Genomic DNA, 24621 nt, shown 5'->3' on the forward strand with positions numbered 1-24621 from the left:
TCGGGTTATTGCTCCTCGGTATGTGCCTTCGGAGTTACAGTTGGCAGATTTCTTTAGAAAGGCCCAAACTAGAGCACAACACAACTTCTATATCTATCTCTCCAAGCTCGGTGTTGTTGATCCACCACGAGTTTGAGGGAGGGGAGTTAAGAGCTATATATTTAGTCGTGTACCCCTTTGTATTTTCCCCGCTCTATAATGTTTTTTTTAATATTGTAAAACACTTGTACCTTACAATGGCATATGGCCACCTCGAAACACAGTTGCATATTTCCTAACAGGTACCTCCCTCCTTGTTAATGGCCAAAGACTTCTTGGCACTTTGCCCTTTCATGTTCCTCAACATACCATGCAGCTCATTTCTGGTGGTCGGATTGTTGATTCTAGTTGTCGGGTAATTCTCGACTTTGACTCATGCTCTGTTTCGGACCGTCACACTGGTGTTGTCCTTGGTGCTGGCCCCCGATGTCATAACTCCCAGTGCCTCTGGGAGCTTGACTAGCTTCACTTTCCCTCTGTTGCCACCGCCACCAGTCTCTCCACCTCTGTTGCCTTGTCTACCAGCTCTTTTCACCAATGGGATCATCGCCTTCGTTACTTGTGTTACTCTCGTCTCTAATCCTTAGTTCAGCGTGGTCTTCTTGAAACGTGTGAGGCCTTAATGCACTGACTCGAACCTTTGCCCTCTATGTTCGCCTTAGGCACCCCCTTGGTGATTGTCAACCGTATGTGGTCCTTTAGCTGATGAAAATCGCTTTGCTTTCCTCCAAAAGCTGAGTTGTGCTCCTCGCAACCTGGTCCTTGGGTCGTTACCGATGACTTCAACTTGATCTAGCAGGCGGGGGCGGGTAAGAATAACGCTAACCTAGAAAGAAGATAGATGGGCAGATTGCACCGTTTCCTTGATGACCTTGGGCTTTGCGAGATCAACCTCATCGGGCGGCGCTACAGTTCGAGCAAGGAGTGATGGTCACCAACATTGGTGCAGCTAGACCGCTTGTTCTGTTCAACGAATTGGGGGTAATGACATCCTAGTTGCTTTTCCGTGCCGATACCCATGGCATTAGATTTAACCTGTACACCACGATTTTCACACCTAGGGCTCACCAGTCCCACTTCAAGGATATCTGGCTGAATTTTGATGGCGGAAGCCACTTCAAGGATATCTGGCCGAATTTTGATGGCTTCCGCCCGGTGGTTGCTGATGCCTAGCATGTGTCATCGCACCTTCGCCAACTCTAGCTTTTGGGTGTCCTGCTCTGAAGCATATGGACAACACATTGCAGCTGTGGAGCGACCGGCATATTGGCAGCATCAAGCTACAACAGCTCATGGCTAAGGAAATCATTTTTCAGCTCAACGTGGTGCAGGAGTCCCGACAGCTGTCCCAAAAGGAGTTTAATCTGCGCAAAGAGTTGAAGCTTAAGTTGCTTGGTTTGGCCTCCCTCAAGTGCATCATCCCCCGCCAGCCCTCCGCTTGCACTAGCTAGCCGAGGGAGACGCAAACACGTGCTACTTCTACATCCATGCGTGCCACTGCCACTGCAAAAATCACATGGTTGCCATTGCCCGTGACAGTATCGTCTCCTTGACCCATGAGGATAAGGTGTGGATGCTGGCAGACTACTCGCCCATCATGGGTTGCGCCATCCCTCGTAGAGTTGTTTTACCAACTCGCTTTGGAGATCATCAAAGATGAGCTTGTCGTAGTCGTCCACCAGCTCTAGTTGCTTATACCGGCTTGCCTCGTCGAGCCTAACGATGCCCTCATCGTCTTGGTGCCAAATGGCACCTTGCGATGGCAGAGGAGATTGTTGCTCTTAGCGCATCGGCACGTGGGATATTGGTTCTCTTTCTCTTCCTCCTCGTGTTCGTCCCATCACTTGGTGGGAATATTATGACTCGCTTTGTTACCAACGCACGGCCTCCAGCTTAGCCTAGATATGGCTTTCGAGCTCGCCCGCTTCTGCCTATTGACCGCTATGTTTTCTGCGCAGCTCTTCCCAAGACGACTTCTTGCCATGAGGTTGTTCATCCCAAATGGCTGCACATGATGGCATCGAATATTGATGCTCTTGCCTGCATCGACAGGTGGTGTTATTCATATCAAATGGCACCTTGCGATGGCAGAGGAGATTGTTGCTCTTGAGCGCATCGGCACGTTGGATATTGTTTCTCTTCCTCCTTGTGTTTGTCCCATCACTTGGTGGGAATGTTATGACTCACTTTGACTTTGGTTCTCTTATCCTGGTGCTCATGCTCAATATGTCGTGGCTAAGCGCAAGCATCGTCACCTTCTTGAGACGGCTCATCCATTGATGGTCACCGCCTCTCTTTCACCGCACTTTTGGGCCAAGTATGTCTCCACTTCCATCTATCTCATCAACCTTCAGCAATCCACTGCTCTGCAGGGTGACGCTCCTTTCGAGCGTCTATTTGATCGTTTATTCGACGCTTCAATTTTTTGGTTGTGTTTGCTATGTCTTCTTACCCCTCGTGAACGCACCAAACTGACTTCTCAATCTGTTGAGTGTGTCTTCTTAAAGATACAACGATGAGCATAAGGGATATCGTTGTTGGGATCATGTTGGTCGTCGGATGCCTATTTCTTAGGATATGACTTTTGTAGAGTATCCTCCCTTCTACCCGCATCCATCTTCCTCGACCTTTTCAATGGAGGAAATCTCCCTTTCTTTTGAAATCCAACACTCCTATCACTCCCTTGTCCAGTCGTCGTACTGCTTGTGCTTCTCTGATTATTGTAGATCCAGTGCCATCATCTCCTATGATTTCCTCACCTCGCTTATCACATGATTCTACACCTTCTATCACATTGTGGCTTCCTAGTCTCCATCACCTGAGTTTATCCCGATGATTTCTGCTTGTATTCTCACATCTTTTCCTCACTTTTATATACAATCGTCCGCGTGTTGTGAATGTGTCTACTGATGTGCCACTTCCACTCTCGGCCAACTTGTGGCTTGCTTCCTCGTTCGCTTCCGCCTGTTGACCGCCTTGGTCCTCCAAACGTTGGCGCTAGTTTTCTTGAGCCGAATTCTTATCATGATGTTATTCATGCCAAATGGCACCTTGCGATGGCAGAGGAGATTGTTGCTCTTAGCGCATCGGCACGTGGGATATTGTTTCTCTTCCTCCTCGTGTTCGTCCCATCACTTGGTGGGAATATTATGACTCGCTTTGTTACCAACGCACGGCCTCCAGCTTAGCCTAGATATGGCTTTCGAGCTCGCCCGCTTCTGCCTATTGACCGCTATGTTTTCTGCGCAGCTCTTCCCAAGACGACTTCTTGCCATGAGGTTGTTCATCCCAAATGGCTGCACATGATGGCATCGAATATTGATGCTCTTGCCTGCATCGACAGGTGGTGTTATTCATATCAAATGGCACCTTGCGATGGCAGAGGAGATTGTTGCTCTTGAGCGCATCGGCACGTTGGATATTGTTTCTCTTCCTCCTTGTGTTTGTCCCATCACTTGGTGGGAATGTTATGACTCACTTTGACTTTGGTTCTCTTATCCTGGTGCTCATGCTCAATATGTCGTGGCTAAGCGCAAGCATCGTCACCTTCTTGAGACGGCTCATCCATTGATGGTCACCGCCTCTCTTTCACCGCACTTTTGGGCCAAGTATGTCTCCACTTCCATCTATCTCATCAACCTTCAGCAATCCACTGCTCTGCAGGGTGACGCTCCTTTCGAGCGTCTATTTGATCGTTTATTCGACGCTTCAATTTTTTGGTTGTGTTTGCTATGTCTTCTTACCCCTCGTGAACGCACCAAACTGACTTCTCAATCTGTTGAGTGTGTCTTCTTAAAGATACAACGATGAGCATAAGGGATATCGTTGTTGGGATCATGTTGGTCGTCGGATGCCTATTTCTTAGGATATGACTTTTGTAGAGTATCCTCCCTTCTACCCGCATCCATCTTCCTCGACCTTTTCAATGGAGGAAATCTCCCTTTCTTTTGAAATCCAACACTCCTATCACTCCCTTGTCCAGTCGTCGTACTGCTTGTGCTTCTCTGATTATTGTAGATCCAGTGCCATCATCTCCTATGATTTCCTCACCTCGCTTATCACATGATTCTACACCTTCTATCACATTGTGGCTTCCTAGTCTCCATCACCTGAGTTTATCCCGATGATTTCTGCTTGTATTCTCACATCTTTTCCTCACTTTTATATACAATCGTCCGCGTGTTGTGAATGTGTCTACTGATGTGCCACTTCCACTCTCGGCCAACTTGTGGCTTGCTTCCTCGTTCGCTTCCGCCTGTTGACCGCCTTGGTCCTCCAAACGTTGGCGCTAGTTTTCTTGAGCCGAATTCTTATCATGATGTTATTCATGCCAAATGGCACCTTGCGATGGCAGAGGAGATTGTTGCTCTTAGCGCATCGGCACGTGGGATATTGTTTCTCTTCCTCCTCGTGTTCGTCCCATCACTTGGTGGGAATATTATGACTCGCTTTGTTACCAACGCACGGCCTCCAGCTTAGCCTAGATATGGCTTTCGAGCTCGCCCGCTTCTGCCTATTGACCGCTATGTTTTCTGCGCAGCTCTTCCCAAGACGACTTCTTGCCATGAGGTTGTTCATCCCAAATGGCTGCACATGATGGCATCGAATATTGATGCTCTTGCCTGCATCGACAGGTGGTGTTATTCATATGAGTGCATAGGCAAGTGGGATGCCGGATCAAGTCCCTCTACTGCCAGTGCCGCCAGTCTCTGGCTCTATTGCCTTGTCTACTAGATATTTTCAAGAGTGGTATCATCGCCTTGGGTCACTTGTGATCTCTCATCCTTAGTTCGACGTGATCTTCTTGGATCCGTCTCCGATGATGTCTCTAATACGTGGTCCAGTTACCTTATACTCATAGCGAGACGGTGTCTCAGCATCCTTTAGAACTTGTTCACTCTGTTCTCGAGGGATCATCTCCCTTTGCCTCCGCTAGTGACTTCTCTCGGCACACCTGGATATATACTTTATTTCTTCTCATAGTGAGGTCTTATCTATAAGCCTTTTGCTGCCATGGTTCACACTCAATTCTCTACGCCTATTCATGTGTTCTTTGGTGACTCTGCTGGAGTATATCTCCAAGCTGTTGCATGGAATCCTTGCTGACCAGACTTTGGTTTTCTTATCCTGGTGCTCATGCTCAATATGGCGTGGCTAGCGCAAGCATCGTCACCTTCTTGAGACGGCTCGCCCATTGATGGTCACCGCCTCTCTTTCACCGCACTTTTGGGCCGAGTCTGTCTCCACTTCCATCTATCTCATCAACCTTCAGCAATCCACTGCTCTGCAAGGTGACGCTCCTTTCGAGCGTCTATTAGATTCTTTCCTGATTATTCGGCGCTTCAATTGTTTGGTTGTGTTCGCTATGTCCTTACCCACGTGAACGCACCAAACTGACTGCTCAGTCTGTTGAGTGTGTGTTCTTAGGATACAACGCTGAGCATGAGGGATATCATTATTGGGATCATTTTGGTCGTCAGATGGTTAGTTTTTGGGATATGACTTTTGACGAGTCTCATCCCTTTTACCCGCATCCATCTTCCTCGACCTTTTCGATGGGAGGAAATCTCTCTTTTTTTGGAAATCCAACACTCCTATCACTCCCTTATCCAGTCGTCGTACTGCTCATACTTCTCTGATTATTTTAGATCTAATGCCATCATCTCCTATGATTTCCTCACCTCGCTTATCACATGATTCGCCAATTTCATCAGTTTTGGCTTCCTTGTCTCCATCACCTGAGTTTATCCCGATGAATTCTGCTTGTATTCTTGCATCTTTTCCTCACTTTTACATACAATCGTCCGCGTGTTGTGAATGTGTCTACTAATGTGCCACTTCCCCTCTCGGCCTACTTATGGCTTGCTTCCTCGTCCGCTTCCGCCTGTTGATCGTCTCGGTCTTCCAAGCGTTGGCGCTAGTGTTCTTGAACCGACTTCTTATCGTGATGTTATTCATACCAAATGGCACCTTGCGATGGCAGAGGAGATTGTTGCTCTTGAGCGCATCGGCACGTTAGATATTGTTTCTCTTCCTCCTCGTGTTTGTCCCATCACTTGATGGGAATGTTATGACTCACTTTGACTTTTTATATGTTCCTTCTTTTGCTCATGTTCCTCGACTTTACTCCACTCGTGGTCCACATGTTGTGGATTCTTCTGATAAGCCATCTCCCTCGACTATTATATCTTCTTTCGTTGGCAACGCACCGCCTCCAGCTTAGCCTACTTATGGCTTTCGAGCTCGCGCACTTCTGCCTATTGACCGCTATGGTTACTGCGCAGCTCTTCCCAAGACAACTTCTTGCCGTGAGGTTATTCATCCCAAATGGCTTCATGTGATGGCATCGAAGATTGATTCTCTTGCCCACATCGGCACGTGAAATCTCATTTCCCTTCCTCCTCGACGTCCTCGTGCTCGTCTCATCACTTGTAAGTGGGTCTACAAGGTTAAGACTGATGATACTCTTGAGCGTTACAAAGCTCATTTAGTGGTGAGGGCATGGTCATGACTACGAAGAGACATTTACTCCTATATATATGGCCCATGTGACCACTCTTCGCACACTTCCTCAATGTGGCTTCTATTCGCCGCTAGTCTGTCTCTCAGCTTGATGTCAAGAATGCCTACAAGTAGCCACCACCTAGGTTCTCTTCATGGTTTGTCGTCTTCGCCGATGTCTATATGGCCCTAAGCAAACCCCTTGTGCCTGGTTTGAGCGCTTCGTCTCGGTGGTGATTGCGGCTAGTTTTTTACGAGTGCTCATTATCGTACACTTCCGGTCCACCATTCAACTCGTGGTCGAACACTTCTTCTACATGTCGATCGTCACTGGCAACGACTCTTAAGTACATTGCCTTGGTGAAGGCTTGTCATAGTGAATTTCTTATGTCTGATCTTAGTCCTCTTTGGTACTTCCTTGAGATTGAGGTTTTCTTCTACCTCTAATGACTTCTTTATTTTCTAAGAGAAGTATGTCCAGGATCTTCTTACTCGTGCTACTTCTTACTCGTGCTACTCTTACTGATGAGTGCACTGTTGAGACTCCTATGGAGTCAACATCCACCTTTGTGACCACCTCCGCTCCCTACCAGTCTGGATGGGCATCCTTTGCCTTGTTGCGGGTTGCTACAAGCACTGTCTCAATCCCACATCCCGTGTTCCTTTATGTGTGACACCATAACCGCACACTCGAGCACCACCAATGGTGAGCAGGAGCTCGGACAGTCGACGCGTACCTGGATTATGCACGAGACGAGTCGAGGACAGGCGCTACCTAAAGTCGAGGCCAAGGGCGCACAGTAGGAGAACCTGGGGTGCTTAATCAAGCGCGTGGCACACAACCCGCAAGCAGGAGAAGAACACCAAGCCAAATCGACAGGGTATAGAGAGTGCACAGGCACGTGGGATGCTGGATCAAGTCCCTCTACTTCCCCCGCCACCAGTGTGAACCAGCTATTTTCAACAGTGGCATCATCGCCTTGGGTCACTTGTGATCTCTCATCCTTAGTTCGACGTGGTCTTCTTGGATCCGTCTCCGATGATGTCTTTAATCCGTGGTCCAATTACCTACTCATAGCGAGACAGTGTCTCGACGTCCTTTTGACCTTGTTCACTCTGATCTCGAAGGTCACTCTCCCTCTGCCTCTGCTGGTGACTCTCAATTCTCTACGCCTATTCATGTGTTCTATGGTGACTCTTCTGGAGAGTATATCTCCAAGTTGTTGCGTGGAATCCTTACTGAGCTGGCTTTGGTTCTCTTATCCTGGTGCTCATGCTCAATATGTCGTGGCTAAGCGCAAGCATCGTCACCTTCTTGAGACGGCTCATCCATTGATGGTCACCGCCTCTCTTTCACCGCACTTTTGGGCCGAGTATGTCTCCACTTCCATCTATCTCATCAACCTTCAGCAATCCACTGCTCTGCAGGGTGACGCTCTTTTCGAGAGTCTATTTGATCGTTTATTCGACGCTTCAATTTTTTTGTTGTGTTTGTTATGTCCTTCTTACACCTCGTGAATTCACCAAACTGACTTCTCAGTCTGTTGAGTGTGTCTTCTTAGGATACAACGATGAGCACAAGGGATATCGTTGTTGGGATCATGTTGGTCGTCGAATGCCTATTTCTTAGGATATGACTTTTGTAGAGTCTCCTCCCTTCTACCTGTGTCCATCTTCTTTGGCCTTTTAAGTGGAGTACATCTCTTCCCACATTTTTTTCGACACTACTACCACTCCTATTGAGCCCTTATCCAATCATCGTGCTGCTCATGCTTCTCTGATTATTGTAGAACCAACGTCATCATCTCCTATGATTTCCTCACCTCGCTTATCACATGATTCTACACCTTCATCACCGGTGGCTTCCTTGTCTCCATCACCTAAGTTTATCCCCCGATGATTCCAGCTTTTATTCTCCATTTTTTTCCTAACTTCTATATAGGTCGTCTGCGTGTTGTCGATGCATCTACTGATGTGCCAACTTCCCCGTCTCAGCCTACTTATGGCTTCCGTCCTCGTCCGCTTCGTCCTGTTGACCGCATTGATCTTCCAAGCATTGGCGCTGTTGTTCTTGAGCCGACTTCTTGTTGTGATGTTGTTCATACCAAATGGCACCTTGTTATGACACAGGAGATTGCTGCTCTTGAGTGAAATTGCTGCTCTTGAGTGCATCAGCACGTGGGATACTATTTATGTTCCTCCTCGTGTTCGTCCCATCACTTGGTGGGTCTACAAGGTTAGGACTCACTCTGATGGTTCTTTTGAGCATTAGAAAAACTTGTCTTGTGGGTCATGGCTTTCAGCACGAGCATGGTCCTGATTACGATGAGACTTTTGCTCCTGCAAAACCGTATGCTTGTGGCCTCTGTTCGCCACTGGTTCGTGTATAGGCTCGATGTTAAGAATGTATTTCTTAATAGTGAGCTGCGTGAGGAGGTTTACATAAAACCACCACCTGGGTATTCTACTCCTTAGGACATGCTTAGTCGTCTTCATCGCTCTCTCTATAGCTTTAAGCAAGCGTCTCGTGCCTGGTTTGAGCGTTTTGCCTCTGATGGATGTTGCTGGTTTTTAGCGAGTGCTCAAGATCCGGCGTTGCTTGCCCTGCTCTTGGTAGGACTCTTCTTCATGTTGATGACATGATCATCACTGAAGCAGACCGTGAGTATATTGCCTTTGTGAAGGCATGTTATGCAGTTTCTTATGTCTTATCTTGACCCTCTCTGCTACTTTCTTGGGATTGAGGTCCCTTCTTGGTCCAAAATAATAATCTAGGATCTTCTTACTCATGTTGCTCTTAAAGATGAGCGCAATGTTGAGACTCCAATGGAGCTCAATGTTCACCTCCTGCTACTATTGATGTTCATCCATTGTCTAATCTGACGCTTTATCGACATTTTGTTGGGAGTCTTGTCTATTTGCCTGACACTCGCCCAGAAGAAGAAACAGACTACAGTGCCCCCTGTTCCAATGCACCTCTTCTTGCGGCGCCGTCGCTCCACTTTCCTACTCTACCCTCCACTATATGTACTGCGGCATTGTCGTCGTGGCCAGGATGGTGGCAAAATCACTAGTGACGATGCCTCTCGCATGATGTTGCTAGAGCCTTCATCCTCTCAAGTGGCATGAACAGCCGAATGGGACAATTCCACCATGGATGTTGGCATTCCCTCTGTTGGATCGTGAAGTGTTTTGGAGTGAGACTAAGAGAAATACGGGAAAGGAGATGATGCCTAGCGTATTAGCGGAATGAGGCCTAAACAGAATTGTCGAGATGAGTTATAGGCCCGCTACCAAAATGGTTGGCGTATTCTTCTCCAAAGGGGGACACGTGTTTGATGCAAACACGACCGAGTGGGATATAATCATACTCTATCAAGCCCAAATGATAGTCTTCTTTTTTTACCCTGCTTCCAAATAATAATGACCCAAAAACTAAACATAGCATTGATCATAATTCTTTATACATCACACCATATCCTTAGAATCTACTAACATCTAAGGCAAATTTGAAAAAAAAAGAGTTTGTGAATTAAATAAATGTTCACAAATTCAAAAATTATGTTTGCGAATTCAAAAAATGTTGCCAATTCCAGTAATGTTCACGTATTCAAAGAAAGTTCACGGATTAAAAAAATTGTGAATTCCAAAAATGTTAACGTATTCATAAAATGATCACATATTAAATAATGTTAACGTATTCAAAACAAGTTCATGAATTCAAATAATGTACATGAATACAAAAAATTGTTAAATGTTTGCGTCGAATTCAAAAAATGTCTGTGGATTCTAAAACAGTGTTCACAAATTCCAAAAATGTTATTGTGTTCGAAAAATGTTCTCATATTCAAGACAAGTATGAATTCCAAAAATGTTCACGAATTCAAAAACTGTTAAGGAATTCAAAAAATATTCACGGCAATTCAAAATTGTTAACTGATTCTAAAAACTATTCACATATTCCAAAATCGCTCACATATTCAAAAACTATTCAACCATTGGAAAAGGTTCAAAATTTTCAAAAAATATTCACGAATTTGGAAAATATACGGTAATTCAACATTTTAGCAAATTCAAAAAATGTGAACTGAAAATTGTTCACAAACTTGAAAAAGGTTCAAAAAATTAAGAAGGAAAAAGAAAAGGCGAACACGAAGAAAACATAGCGTTGGCCATAATCCTTATACAGCACACCATATTTTTTTAAATCTACTAACATGAAAGCCGTATACAAAAAGAATAAATCTACGCATGTAATTTACATGTACCATTATAATTATATTGTTTTAGAAATCCTCGGTAGGTTTGTCTAGATGTCTAGACCCATGTCTATACTCTACAGCACCTTCTATACTCTACAACAATGTACGTTTGGTGTGGGTTAATTTATCACCATCGTTTCGACGGTAATCTCTATTCCCAACCTAGGGGTGTGTATTACACGATGGGGGGAAAATATCTCAACTTCACCAATAAGTAACTCAAATAAACAGTTATGTATGTGATTTCAAAAGAAAGATATAAATGGCAAGGTGTTTAACAAATCTGCATGCAAGTTGTATCGTGCTTATTGAGTGAACAAAACAAATATCAGGATAGAAACTAAGAAACAGAATGCATACCACCAGGAACACAGCCACTACTAGCTCTGTCACGGAATATTGCGTGATAAAAGCCCGCCATGCTAACTCAGCAGCTTCCTCAACTGACATGTTGAATTTGTAAATGAAATGTAAAGCACAAACATAAGAGATGCAACTTCAAGATAATATGAACTGTGAGCAAAGCAACATATAGAGGTATAAAAAAACATACCCCTCATCCAAGATACTATAAGCATACAAAGAACTACAGAACCGGCTGCTTCCCTTGAGCCTTGCACCCTCGCTATCAACATAGTACCAAGACCAGACCCTAGAAAAAGAGCGGAATTGTTAGGCATAGACCTAAGTACTGCTTAATGACACTAAAATATGTCAAAGGGCCACTCGCAGTTCCATCAAATCCAACAATCAATGTACCAATTGGAAGTACCATCCCATTGTATGAAAATAAAGGATATTAGCCAACGGTCTTTAAAGAACCAGCAATAGAAATCCTTTGCTTGTTGATGAGCTCATGGAGCTCATCAAGCTCATGAACCTCATGAACCTCTGAAGGAAGAAACTATTGTTATTACTACTATCTTTACTATTAAAGGGAAGTGCGGTTGTGATGGTAGGTTGTGGTACGTCGATTCGCATGTTTGTGTGTCGCTTCCTCGCCTACTCTCTCAAACAAATACTCGTCAACGAGTGGACCCGCCAGCTCTCTTCCCTGCCCCATCAACTCGCTAGCCCCGAGCTGATTTCTTCTTCCTCTCTCGTTAAGAGCGAGCGCGGCCACAGCTAGGGTTACTACCGCGTCCAGCCGTTGCCGCCTCACACCGCTGCCTGGGTTGCTATCTGACACACCAACCAAGAACTGCAGTGTCGAACACGGGCCTAGGTCGCCCTCATTTGTAGATGCAAGATGTAGCTCGCCATCTTCTATGTCACATACGCCCTTCATCTCTACCTGCTTCCCAGCGTATTGAACAGAGGCGCTGTGGCAGGACTCAAGGTGCAGCAGCTACTCTAGTTGTACATGAGCCATGGGTTCAAGAGAGGTTCTTGAAGAGAGTCGATTTGTTAAGCCTTCCCTGGTATTTGTCTTCAATACCAATGTATTATTTTCTCATCACCAAGCTTTTGTCTCGCTCACTACTTGTTTCTTGCACTATATGGCCAGATCTAGCTTCTTCATTTATCCATGATTTTTCTTTAAAGTCCACCGACTAAACATACAAGAGCTTGGCAATTCTTTCTGGCTGCAGCTAAAACTTTATATTAGAGTGAACTTTAGTTTTGTTGGTTTCTTGTTCATAGAAACCGGCAGCAAGAAATAAGGCTAGATTAGCCACGGCAGCATCAGCCAAGTTTATGAGCATGTACCTTACATGAAGATTAAAGTCATCATCAATATATTAATTTTGCTCCTGGTATGCATCTCTTGGAGAAATCTTAGGGCAAATATTTTCTTATTTTTGCTTTCTTTAGAAATCTTGGAGAAATTTAGTGTAGACACCTTCAGTTCTATAACATAGTTGAATGTAGAAATTACTACAATAAGCATTGTATCACAACAGTGGACTACTTCTATAAAGAAATGCAATGATGTAATGTTCTTGGTCAAACTTCAGTTATATATTATACTTAGTACTGCAAATTCAAGAATTAAGTTTGCAGGCATGTCGTCATTGTAGTCCTGATAGATATTTTGCTTTTCTGTATTTACGTGCATTAATAATAGAGTTACTAATATTGTTTCGATATTTCATTAGTAGAAGACTGGAATGTGTCTACAACCAATGCGCATCAATGCGATCCAGAAAATACGCAATTCGAGGTGGATTTCACTTGTGGTAGAGAGAAGCCACACAGTTCAGATAGCAACGTGGGACTTTATGGTCACAGATAGATTGTCGTGGAATAACTCAATTGATGGGATGTAGGATTCACATCGGTGCAGATTGCCGAGTACCATGCAAATGAAATGTTGGGTGAAAAATTAATGATCTGCATCTTTGTCGAGTAAAATTGCTAAGAGTTATAAAGTCGAGAAATATTTTTTCCATCGATCTTTTAGTCTAGCAAGTAAACATTTTTTCCGTCATTCTTTTAGTAAACAATATAATTGTTTGTGCAGCCACAAGTATGCTACCTTCCGTTTCATAAACAGATGTCCTACTACGAAACATGCAGTAAAAAAGATAGCTCGATGTAAACAATATAATTGTTTGTGCAGCAACAAGTATGCTACCTTCCGTTTCGTAAATAGATGTCCTACTACGAAACATGCAGTAAAAAAGATGTAAGTTTGACTACTACAATATAAAAGATGGTTCACATTTGTAAGATAAATGTTATTTTTGATTTATCATGTTCTGAGTTTATCATGACTGTAAATTACAGAACTATTTCTGACCAAGAGAGAGATATGTGAAACTCATGATTTAGCTCATTTAAATATCACAAAATTAATGTAGGAGAGACCATCTAGCGTACTCAATTGTGGCATTGGTCGTGCTATTATTTTATGAGTTTATTTTGATGTCTACTTATTTATTTTAAAATTAAAATCAATATTATGGGTAGCAGCACATTCACTGCTGATGCAAGAACATTCCAGCTTGCCTGAAGAACAAAAAGTTCCATTATTTTGTGAGTCTATACAATTGTTTGCTTGCATTGTATATTATATAAACTTCATGTGAATTTGCATCACTTGCACCCTAATCCTTACCGGATATACACCTATACTAACTGCCAACCCCAAGAAAATTCACACGTTAATTATTAAATAAAAAGAACTGAATCAAGATTATTTTTTGTCCATACAAGATAGTTGAGTGTAATCAACTGTACAAAGACCCTACATTATCAATATATGCAGATGAAGAATACAAGACTTGCACTCAGTCCTGCTTGGTTCCTTTCGTTTGTGCCACATCCATTGGAAGTGAGTTTTTAGCTGTCTTTCTTTGTGATAAAATGTGAAAGATTCAAATCCAATGTTGATATCTTCTTTCCAGAATGATGCTTTGTTGGTCTTTTTCACCTATTGTCTCACATGTTGAATATCTAGAGCATACTTAGATTTGCTATTTCTGTATTTTGTTTTTGTAGACTTAGTATAAGAAGTAAGGACACAGAGAAATAATATTTGAAAGGTGCAGGTTGAAATATAATTGACAAAAAACATACAAGGAAAAAGGTATTACTAGAGATAGTCATTTATGATGTCAAATTCTCTCCCCTCACGATTCTTGGCTTGTTTCCTTAGTCTGATGTCCCTCCTAATAAAAATAACTAATAATTTGAATTACAACGCATAATGTGAGTTTTATCTCTCCGTCAAGACATGTATCCTTCAATAGTGTACTAGACCTTATGTAGAGAAAGAAAGATAGAGAGGACTAGTTCTTGTTAATTTTATCAGAGAGATGGAGAGACAAACATGGAAAGATGGGGACACACAAATGGGAGAGATGGAACATCAGGGGGACTTCGCTGCTGCTTCTTGATCTGCTTCGGTGAGCGAGGAGGTAAGAAACAGGGACATAGAGGAACATTGGGCTTAAAATTTATAGAAACTCGAAGATTGACAGCTGGAAGCCATGCTGCTTTCTGTTCCCGTCAAATTTTGTGTGAGCAATTCGGTTGGGCATTACGTCAAACATGTGGAAGCCATGACATACATGTATTATGGTTCACCGCCTATACACAGCAACTCCAGCGGCATGCAGTAATCAAGAAATTTAGAGTAATGGCATGCAGTAGTCACAATATTTAGAGCAAAAGAGGGAATCAAGTCATGACCAAGAAAACAGATCAATGATGATGAAACTTACATCACGTCGTGAATTCGTGCTTGGAGATGAGGCGTGCAAAGAAACGTAGAGAGGAGAAACGCTGGACGTCGCTGAGTTGATGCAATTGTTTCCCACAGGGCTCAGTTGGTCCATAGCTCTTGTATGAGGAGCCGGCAGATAGCGGCGTAGCGCCCCCACAGCCTGCGCTAGGAGAGAACATGGAAGAGCACAGAGCCGTGGACGTCGATGGGAGGCGTCAGACCGGACGCATGACTCGATTGCGGATCTGCGGAAGGGCGGCGCCCCGGCCCACACCGTCGAAGCCGGCGGGCAGCGAGTGCGCACCGCGAACGCAGCTTGTCCCGTGAGGAGGACTGCAGGTCGGCGAACTATCGTGGCGCCGCCGGCCGCCGCGATCCGGTCTGATCTGGGATTTCGATCGTGGGACTCGAGTCCTTTCTGTAGGTGGTGCCTTCGGCTTGCGGAACGGGCAAAGAGGCCATGTCGATGACGGGAACCATGGGAGCGGGCTTGAGCAGAGTTCGTGTCGGAGCAGAGTTCGTGGCGGCGGTGGGGACTGGGAGGAAGGAGGGGATCAAGGTTGCCGCCCGTGTTGGGGGTTTCTCCTGCGTTGTGGGCTTCGACCGTTTCTTTTACAGAAAATCGACCTAGCGGAAAACCGGGCCGATGTTACAGCACCTACACACGGGAGAAGGCCCAAGTGGATCGCAGGCCTAGCCAAGCGACAACCTCAGCGGACGACCAATTGTAAGGAATTTCCTATATGACGCTCGTTCGTATTTTTTTTAATTTGATCACTTTTTTAAAGAGTAATTTAGAAAAATCTTCACTTTTCAATAAAAATGTCTATACTTTTAAATTTAGTTTATAATTATAAAAATTGTTCACAATTTCAAAAAAATAAAAACACAATTAAAAATGATCACATTTTTAAAAAACTGTTCATGCATTTTCAAAATTTGTTCACGCAGTTCAATTTTTTTCGAACATTTCTTGGAAATCATGAACAATTTCTCAAAAGACAAATAATATTTGAAAAATCGAACATTTTTTGAACAACATGAACAAAATTTTGAAATTTCAAACTTTGGCTAGCGACAGTCCTTAACCAGTGAGAGGTCTGTAGTTGATTCCTTGTGTGTGCACTCCTTTTCGTGAATTTCCGTTGCGCTACAGTACCAGCAGGGCGAACGAACGTGCACGCCAATGGGTCGGCCTAGTCGAGGGGTCAAATAGAAACTCCCCAGTTGTAATGCAAGCTCAGTCGAACAACAACGAAAAAAGTAGTCGTTGGTGTCGCATTTTCCCTCTCTCTCTCCAGGGTTTGTCTCTTCTCTCATTGCTCCACCGACGTTTTAGTTTATCTTTTCTCCTCCCATCTACGGTCTTGTTCAGGCTGACCGGGGGGTTGCGCTACAGTACCAGCAGGGCGAACAGGCGTGCACGCCAATGGGTCGGCCCAGGCAAGGTGTCAATTAGGAGCTCCCCGATTGTTATGCAAGCTCAAATGGTGACAAAAAAGTAGTAGTTGGTGTTGCCTTTTCCCTCTCGCTAGGGTGTGTCTCTTCTCTCCTCGCTTTTGTCAGTGTTTCTGTTTATCTCTTCTCCTCTCATTTGCGGTCTTGTTTGGGTTGACCATGGGGTGGTCTCGTACTCTTGTACGACTCCTGGCCTTTGTGAGCTATGGTTTGGATTATGAGGAGGGAAGTCAGTGGGTTTATTCGATGTTGGGTAAGATTGATTGTGGTAGCTGCTCTCATGGCGTCAGGTGATTGGGCTTCATCGTTTCAATTGTCAGAGAAGGAAAAACATGAAGCCATGGCATAGGATCTTGATCTTTTCAGAAAATAGGCCAAACAACCAAGTTCAAATACAATATAGGTACAAATACACCAACATCAAGTCTGTTGGGGGCACCGACTCAATAATAAGCCCACACACACAAGTTAAAATAGAGGCTACACTAATCCGGATTCGACGAAGGTTGTGGCGTCTGGCGCTTAGCAAGAGAGTGAGTCTAACTGATAAGTCGCCGCTAGTGTTGGACTCTTGTTGCTTACTGAGGACCTTCCATTTGATTACTCCCTTTAGTGATCTGGTAAAGGAGCATAAAGGATTCTCGGCTTTTTACCCATAGGTGACTCTGGGTTATCAAACCCACGAGAGGATGGTGCCCTTTAAGCAAGGGTTTCTAACAAGCTTTTGCAAAAGAATTAAGTTTCAGGTTTTGACCAGATCGTAAATCAAGCTGACACTAAAAACACTTACAATAAAAATAGGCATGGGTATGAGAACTTACGCTTACAACCATATGTTTGTGTCAGGATCATTATGATATTAATTTGTGCCCTAGAAGTCATCCATCAAGATGTGCTTGCTACACATGGAAGTGGGGGATGTGTGCAAATTATGTCTTGACCGACATACGTCCTGCATCAAGAGTCAATTGTCCAACCGAAGGCCTTCGTTGCCCGGGGTTGCTTCGTAATTAAGATAGCAATAGACAAAATCATTGGTCATTTAAGGACTACGCCTCTTGTATCCCAGAGATAGGATCCGTGTTACCGTACTAAGGGCCAGTTCTTTTGCTGCCTTCTAAAATAAGCTGGAATAAGCCGCCCCTGCCCAGCTTATTCAAGAAGCCCAACCGATTTTATGGTTTTAAAATTCTACTTATTAAGACTTGACTAGTAGGCATCAAAAAATATATTTTTGGTTGGGCTTCTAGAATAAACTGGGTAGGGGTGCTTTGTTGGGTTCTACGGTAGGGTGCGTCGACTGTAAATTAAAATTTTCCTACGCTCAGAACAACCAAGAACATGCTACGGGAGATGGATCATGGATCGTTACCACTAGACGCGCAGTGCCGTGCAGCGGAAGAAGAGTTGGGGCAATGCGTCCGCGTGGATCATGTCCTCCTCGTCCGATCTCCCTCGAACAGTCGGTCGTCGGTTCCCACGTACAGGTTCGCCGGAGCTGCGCAAGTGCACCGCCTCTAATGGTATCCGCGCGTGCAGGAGGAACGTCGTGCGGCGGACTGCTAGGTTCGATCACACAACCGGTGGAGGTGTCTATTCGCAACACATGCAAACCCTAATGGCAGCGCCGAAGCGATCAACTGCATGAGTGTGCCGCACCCTCACTTTATATAGGCGTCCGTCGCGGGCTCAACACTTGGGCCTCGCACGGACCCTAAAGCCCATAAGTCTACTCAGCCAGTATCTGAACACAGCTCGGATCACATCCGACTAGTGTCCTCAGATCTGACCTTGTAGGTTCCTTCCCTTCAGCGCGCGGCCCCTTAGGTTCAAGCCTGCTTGGTCGCAGTTCGGATCACCTCCGAACTGCACGGTTGGTAGCGGCCCCTAACAGGGCATGCTGAACACCAAGCAGACTATGAAGCTGGTTAGTCGAACCTGTACATCATACTTCTGTTCCCTTTGCCACACGATATATGTTGTCATCCTTGTGCTAGCCCGACCTCTTTCTCGTTCCAACGATGTCGACCACAAACCGGATTATCTCATAATCCTAATCGCATGGCCATGCTTATCTTGGTCGGATCACACGAGGGGCCCAGAGCATATCTCTCCTGATCGGAGGGGCAAATCCCATCTTGCTCGACCATGTCTCGCAACATGGGTCTGGACAAGCCCGAAACCTACCTTTGTAACTACCCAGTCACGGAGTAGCGTTTGGTTGGCCCAAAGAAAGTCTGTCACCATCCCAGCTCAGATCTTAGGACATAGAATGTATGTTGTACTAGAGACTCATAGATGACATATCGCTGCGTCTCATAGTTGGGTTTGTCTGACTCGGACCTTATCTCAACTCAGATTCGACTATGTCGAATCCGACCAGATCCTTCTGGGTCCATATTATCCGGTTAGCATCCAATGCTTCATGGCTAGTGAGACCAAGCCATCGACCGTGTCATATGCTAGTCTAGTCAGCTGTGCGTCCACGCAGCCCTTTCGACCAGGGACATTTTAGGACGTTCATCATACAATGCATAGTCCCACAAACAAGTCACGTACTTGCTGATAGACATCATTGATAATGTCCAAGTACTATCTTTATTCATAAACACATAGGAAATATCATCATACATGATTGCCTCTAGGGCATATCTCCAACTGTCTCCCACTTGCACTAGAGTCAATCAAATAGGCATCGAATGCCCATAGCTCTAACGTGCCCCTCATGCTTGGATTGTGGAAGCGGCTTAGTCAACGGATCTGCAACATTTGCATCCATGTGAATTTTGCATAACTCAACATCACCATTCTTTACGATCTTTTGTATCAGGTGATATTTTTGATCTATGTGTCTGGTCTTGTGGTGATCCCTCGGCTCCTTGGCTTGTGCGATGGCACCAGAGTTATCACAATAAAGGTCCAACGGTTTTAACGAGGCTGGGAAATTACCAAGATCATCCAGAAAGTTTCGGATCCAAACACCTTCCTTTGCAGCTTCACAAGCCGCAATGTATTCGACTTCTATGGTAGAATCGACAACCGTATCTTGCTTGGAACTCATCCAGCTCTCTGCTCCTCCATTCATGATATACACAAATCCAGACTATGATCGACAATCATCTCTGTCGGTTTGGAAACCAGCATCGGCGTAACCCCTTACGATGAGCTTTTCCTCACCTCCATAAACTAGGAACATCTATTTAGTCCTTTTCAGGTACTTCAAAATAGTCTTTACCACTGCCCAGTGACTCTCATCTGGGTTGGCCTGGTATCTACTTGTTAGGCTTATTGAGAAAGCAACATTAGGCCGTGTACATATCATGGCATACATGATGGATCCAATTGCCGAGGCATACGGAATCCGACTCATCCTACTTCGCTCATCAGATGTCGAAGGACTCTGAGCCTCGCTTAGCCTTATACCATGTGAGATAGGCAAGAACCCTTTCTTGGCCTCACTCATGTTGAACCGCTTCAACACTTTATCTATGTACGTGCTTTGGCTCAAGCCGAGCAGCCTCCTCGATCTATCTCTACAGATCTTGATGCCTAAAATGTAAACTGCCTCACCAAGGTCCTTCATTGAAAACTTGCCATTCAATGATTCCTTAACCGAGTTCAGCATCGAAACATCATTTTCGATCAGTAGTATGTCATCCACATACAAGATCAAAAACACAATTGAGCTCCCACTTAACTGCTTGTATAAACAAGTGTCCTCATCGCTTTTCATGAAACCGAGACCAGTGACGACCTCATCAAAATGAATGTTCCAACTCCGAGATTCTTGCCTCAACCCCTAAATGGATCTCTTGAGCTTGCATACTTTACTAGTGCTAGTCGGATCGACAAAACCCTCAGCTATATCATATACACGTCCTCGGTTAAATTTCCGTGAAGGAAAGCCGTTTTGACATCCATCTGCCATATGTCGTAGTCGAAATATGCAGCTATAGCTAGTACGACCCTACCGACTTCAGCTTCGCTACAGGCGAGTAAGTCTCGTCGTAGTTAATTCCTTGAACTTGTCCATATCCTTTAGCGACAAGCCGAGCTTTGTGGATCTGAACATTTCCATCCACATCGATTTTCTTCTTAAAGACCCATTTGCAGCCAATGGCCTTTACGCCAGCCGGCGGATCAACCAAGTCCTAGACTTAATTTTCATCCATGGACTTTAATTCGGATCTCATGGCCTCTAGCCATGCCTCGAAATTCGGGCTCACCATCGCTTCCGCATATGTGGCCGGCTCGTCGCTTTCTAGCAACAATACATCATGCACTCTGCGCAATCTTTCCGACCTACGTGGTTCCGGTGCCGCTTCCACTACAGGTTCCCTGAGTGACTCTGGTATGATCTCATCACCCATCGAGCCATCCCCGAGTGGTACTCGAATTTCTTCGAGTCGGACCATCCTCCCACTGGCCTCCCGACTGACAAACTCTTTCTCGAGGAAAACCCCGTTCCGGGCAACAAACACTTTGTTCTCTTCCCGGTTGTAGAAGCTATATCCCAAGGTTTCCCTCGGATATCCCACGAATATGCATTTATCCGACTTGGGTGTAAGTTTGTCTAACATGAGTCGCTTGACAAATGCTTCACAACCCAAATCTTTAGAAAAGACAAACTGGAACTCTTCCAGGTCCACATCTCATGTGGTGTCTTATCTACGGATTTTGATGGTACCCTGTTAAGTGTGAAAGCTGCAGTTTCTAGAGCGTATCCCCAGAATGACAAGGGTAAATCCGATTTTCTCATCACAGATCGAACCATATCCAACAAGGTACGATTCATCCATTCACGCCGTTTCTCTGTGGCGTACCCGGAGGTGTGAGCTGAGGTACTATACCTCGGCTTTTCAGATGATCATCAAACTCCTGACTCATGTACTCACCTCCACGATCAGATCATAGAAGTTTTATAGTCTTGTCGAGCTGATTCTCAACCTTGTTTTGAAACTCTTTGAACTTTTCAAAAGTTTCAGACTTGTGCCTCATCAAATAGATATATCCATATCTACTCAAGTCGTCGGTAAAAGTAACGAAGTACTGATAGCCACCTCTGGCAGTTGTGCTCATTGGACCACACACATCACTATGTATAAGTTCCAATAGCTCGGACGCCCTCTCGCAACTCTTTGGGAAAGGAGACTTAGTCATCTTGCCGAGCAAGCATGGTTCACATGTCTCGAACGACCCGAAGTCGGACGAAGTTAGGAGCCCATCATCATGGAGCGTCTTCATGCGTTTCAGACTAATGTGTCCAAGCCGGCAATGCCAGAAGTATGTCGGATTTATCTCATTAGGCTTATGCCTCTTGACATTCACGTTTTAGACTGATTCCTATTCTAGATTCAATATAAATAGTGTATCAACAATGGGTGCGTAGCCGTGGAACATACCATTCAAATAATCGAACAACCATTGTCCTTTAAATTGAATTCATAACCCTGACTCATCAAGCATGAGGCATAAATAATGTTCCGACTAAGTTCTGGAATGTAATAACAATTATTCAATCCCAAAATAAATCCAGAAGGAAGCTGGAGCTGCATCGTGCCGACTTCCAGCGCAGCAACTCTTGCTTTGTTGTCGACCCTCATGTCAATCTCCCCTTGTGCCACACGCCTAGTTCTTACCAGCCCCTGCATCGAGTTGCAAATATGAACAACCGATCCGGTATCAAATACCCAAGAGCTACTAGGTATGTCAGCAAGGTAAATGTCTATAACATATGCAACAAGTGTACCTTTGCCCAAAGAAGCATTTCCGGCCTTCTTGCCATGCTCTGCAAGCCACTTGCTACAGTTCCTCTTCCAGTGACTGGTCTCCTTGCAATGATAGCAAATGGTCTTCGAGTCCGGTCTAGACTTTGGCGCAGTGGCAGAGGTTACCGTCTCTGTGCCCTTTGCCTTAGCCTTCTTCTTAGACCAACTTTTCTTGAACTTAGCCAATTTCTGCACCATCAACACTTGATGTGTGCCTTTGTTAATATCCTGCTCTGCCACTTTGAGCATCCCATGCAATTCAGTGAGCTTCTTATCCATGCCATGCATATGATAGTTCGAGATGAACGTCCCATAGCTGGGCGGAAGAGAACCCAGAACTGCATTAGTAGCCAGCTCATCCAAGAGTGGGAAGCCCAAGCGATCCAAAGCTTGCACATATCCGATCATCTTGACACATGTGGGATCAGTGGATCACCTTCCTTCAGCTTGCAATCCATCAAGATCGCCAGACGTTGAACCTTCCGATCCTAACCTGTGTCTGAAACATGCTCTTGAGACTCTCGATCATATCGTAAGCCTCAACATTTTCGAAATGCGGCTGCAAATTGGGCTCCATACAAGCCAGCATCAGATAGCTGATCTTCGTTGAATCATCAACAAGTTTCTGGTAGGCATTCTTAGCTGTGGCACTAGCATTATCGGCAGGTTCCTCTGGAAGTGGATCCTCTAGAACTTGTTTCTTTTTATCATGCTTGAGAACAATTCTCAAGGACACCTAGCAGCACCCCAATTTTATGAGGCCACTACCATACGTACTTGACATGCGAAGGTGCAACATTGGTAATGGCAAATTTCTTGATATTAACGTGGGATCTATCTATCATTCTTACATGCATAGAAAACAAGAAGCATAACAATCACAAATAAAACATATATTGTGAAATAGTATGGCTCCTTCATGGCAGTTCTTCCAGGTCGGCTCTGACTCCGATGACCATCTAGGAACTCCATCTTGTTTGTCATGCCGGGACGCCAACCTACCAACCTGATCTCTATAATCCAACTACTACAACTAGTAATGAATTTTACATAGAGTCACAAGTCGACATGCAGGTCATTATACGTTATAATGACAGCAGTTTGGCTCCTGCCGGCTGACAAACATGACACGCAGGCCATGTATAAATTACACACATGCATCACATACATATGAACCATACTATTCACATCAAACCTGCAAAACAAGGTTACTCGCATTCTACCGTTTTGAGTGATCGTGTATGAAATACAAGGCGCTACGCACACGGCGGTCCCGCTAGCCGGTTAGCGGGCGGGGTTCGAAGGGGCAGCGCCCGACGTTTTCGGAAACCACAGATCATATCTGAACTCCGATCACGCCGAATTTTCCGATCTGACCGATCTCATCGATCATCGTGAGTCCGATTCGGATTTACGTTTCACTGTTAACCCCGATGGCGGATACCGACCGGTAGGGGTAGGTTATGTCACGACCTCATCGATTCCGATTGAAAAAAAACGTAGCCTCGAAGATCCCCATGTGCAATTGATCTTATCAACCGTGCACATAGCCAATCTCATAAACGACAACAAATCTCATCTGCCGCCTCCACATATCTAATATGCATACGATCTGAATCCAAATCCTATAACCTGGCTCTGATACCACTGTTGTGTTCTACGGTAGGGTGCGTCGACTGCAAATTAAAATTTTTCCTACGCGCAGAACAACCAACATGCTACGGGAGATGGATCACGGATCATTACCACTAGACGCGTAGTGTCGTGCAGCGGAAGAAGAGTTGGGGCAACGCGTCCGCGTGGATCGTCTCCTCCTTGTCCGATCTCCCTCGAACATCCGGTTGTCGGTTCCCATGTACAGGTTCGCCGGAGTGGGCAAGTGCACCGCCTCTAACGGTATCCACGCGTGCAGGAGGAACGCCGTGCGGCGGACTGCTAGGTCCGATCACACAACCGGTGGCGAGTGGAGGTGTCTATTCGCAACACATACAAACCCTAATGGCAGCGCCGAAGTGATCAACCGCATGAGTGTGCCGCACCCCTAATTTATATAGGCGTCTGATACGTCTCCGTCGTATCTATAATTTTTTATTGTTCCATGCCAATATAATTCAACTTTCATATACTTTTGGCAACTTTTTATACTATTTTTGGGACTAACATATTGATCCAGTGCCTAGTGCCAGTTCCTGTTTGTTGAATGTTTTTTGTTTCGCAGAATATCCATATCAAACGGAATAAAAACTGACGAAGACTTTTTTTGGAATATTTATGATTTTTGGGAAGAAAAATCCACGCGAGACGGTGCCCGAGGTGGCCACGAGAGTTACGGATCTCCGGGAATATAAGAAATGATGAAAGGGAAGAATCTGAGAACGCAGAAACAGAGAGAGACAGAGAGACAGATCCAATCTCGGAGGGG

At 44.9% G+C, this 24621-nt stretch overlaps 1 long non-coding RNA gene across 1 annotated transcript; it reads right to left on the minus strand.

Annotated features, from left to right (window-relative positions):
- Positions 1 to 8025: 8025 nt before the first annotated feature.
- Positions 8026 to 15560, minus strand: LOC125531996. The gene is made up of 3 exons (XR_007293666.1): positions 14972 to 15560; positions 11356 to 11454; positions 8026 to 11245 (listed from the first exon to the last, which is right to left on the minus strand). It is a non-coding gene; the product is annotated as an uncharacterized LOC125531996 (long non-coding RNA).
- Positions 15561 to 24621: the final 9061 nt, after the last annotated feature.

Source organism: Triticum urartu, unplaced genomic scaffold, assembly GCF_003073215.2.
Source record: "Triticum urartu cultivar G1812 unplaced genomic scaffold, Tu2.1 TuUngrouped_contig_8748, whole genome shotgun sequence".
In the NCBI taxonomy this organism is placed as follows: Eukaryota; Viridiplantae; Streptophyta; class Magnoliopsida; order Poales; family Poaceae; genus Triticum; species Triticum urartu.